The sequence below is a fragment of the Schistocerca americana genome, chromosome 1 (assembly GCF_021461395.2).
Source record: "Schistocerca americana isolate TAMUIC-IGC-003095 chromosome 1, iqSchAmer2.1, whole genome shotgun sequence".
NCBI classification, from domain to species: Eukaryota; Metazoa; Arthropoda; class Insecta; order Orthoptera; family Acrididae; genus Schistocerca; species Schistocerca americana.
Window position 1 is genome coordinate 548390803 of NC_060119.1, and position 2329 is coordinate 548393131.

Consider the following 2329-nt stretch of genomic DNA (forward strand, 5'->3'; position numbering starts at 1 on the left):
AATTCGGTAGTTTAATACCTCTATAGTTCTTACACTAACGTCCGCTTCCTTTCTTATAAATTGGGTATATTTGGGCTATACTCGACTTTTCATGTATATAACCACTTTTCCAGCACTTACTTATAAAATCGAATATTCTTATTTCTGCAATATTTGGTGCATGTATTATCTGTTAAGACATGAGGGAACGACTTCCATAGTACTAGAGGGAGTTGCAGTGGGGGAAAAACTGTAGAGGAAGACAGAGATTGGAATACATCCAGCAAATAATTGATGACGTAGGTTGCAAGTGCTGCTCTGGGATGAGGAATTCGTGGCTGGCCGCATCAAAGCAGTCAGAAGACTGATGACCCCCACCCTAAAAAAAAAAAAAAATAAATAAATAAAAAATATCTGTCCAATATTGATTTTGTCACACCCTGAAGTCTACCCGTCCTTGCGAGACTTTATTGCATCCTGTAAGTCTACGTTCCTATCTGTTTCAGACAGAGCCACCTGTGTACCTAGCACATCCGGCACGAGTGTTGTAACCAATTAGATTCAGATATTGCATTTACCTGCAGGTTTTCCTTATCTTCTTTGTTTAAATGTTTCATTATTTTGTCTGATTTGCCTTGTTGTCCTCTTACATCATGTTCAATATCTGTAACCTATGTTTCCCAACTAAGGTTTTTAACTTTTCTGGCTTTCCTTTTGACTAGAGCTGACTTCGTTTTATAATCTAGTCTCAGGTCTTGATCGTCTGAGGAATTCAACATTTTTTAGTATACATGTTTCTTATCTTCAACTAGAGTACGTGGTTCATCATCCCAGTATCGCAGGCTCCTTTCGAAAGAACTTTTCTTTCTTATGTCAGCTGCTTCTATTTATGCTTTAAGTAGTGTTTCCTTTATATTATTCCATTCCTGGTTAATGTTATCCGTTTTTGTATTTAAACTTATGTATTCTTCAAGCCTTTTATGATATATCAACCTGATACTTTCTTCTTGAAGTAAATGTACTTTAAATTTTACGTCCCCATTATTTTATTCCTGTTAGGAAGCTATCTTCCATCTTTTAAGAAGTTTTATTTTTGAGAACAACAAGAAAGTATCTGAACAGACATCTGGACCTCTGGAGACCCTTGGTCCAGCACTAAAGACCAAACCTTCTTACTTGCAATAACGTAGTCTATAATTATGGCCGAGATTCTAGCCGACCCGTAATTTTTAAGGATCTGTTTATGCCTGAAGACTGTGTTCGTTATTCTTAGCTCACTATTTAATGACAACGCCTTCAATCTATGTCAATTTATTTCATTTTCTAGTTCTACTTCTTCATGTGTTATACTGTGGGTATTCGAGGTAGCCAATCTGAGTTCACCGTTTATTCTAAGTCGTGTGTTCCTGTTGTATGCCAAAGTTGTCTTAAATTTATCCGCGGGGCTTGCTTTTTCTGGAGATTCCGAGTAACAGTACGATTTACCCGTTACAGGGTACTGGTTTGTAGTCAGGGTAGCTGTTATTATCATTATTATTTTTATTATCATTATCAACACCGTTATTTCTCCCTTAAGGAAAGCACTAAAACACAATCAGTTAACATAGCATCCTTTTCTGTCTATTTTTTTTTCTTTCCAAAAACATCTCATGTATTCACTGTATTCCTTCTTCCGTTCTTCTGTCCACTTGTTTCCTGTTTTCTTCTGTTTGGGCGTTTGCTGAAATTTCTGTTTCCTGACTTTTCCGCTGTATTTTTTCCGTTCTATCATGTTATCTGTGGAGATATTTAACTTCTAGAGGTATTCCATGGTTTCCTTTAGCCAGTTGGTTTTCACAGTGCTAGTTGTCACTGTGTTAAAAGTCTTCCAAGTCACACTGATTTCGTTCATCCTATGAACATGTCCTCAGAACTTTGCCCTTCTTATCTTGATGTTATTTGTAATCCTAATTGTGTGTTCGTACAGGTTTTATCTATATCTCTCTACCCATATCACCTCTTCTGAACCGCACCACAGACCTTTTTCAGTATTTACCTCCCCTGTTTTTCCATCTCTTTGATTTTCGTTCTTCCCTGGATTCCCCAGTGTTGTTTCTAAAGCGTACGAAGGCCCTGTTAAGACGATTGTATTATAGTGTCTTGACTTGAAAACGATGGAAATTCTTCTTTTCTTGTAATGGTTCCATGAACGACGGTATGCATTTCGTAGTTTTGTGATCCTTTCTTCAATGGATGTCGAGTTCAGTCCTGTTTTCTGTGTAATGTCTCCCAGGTATTTGAAACTTTCTACTTGTTTTGTATTCTCATAGTTTCTTTCAGAAGGTGTCTGTTCATGGATTTTGTGTTTATA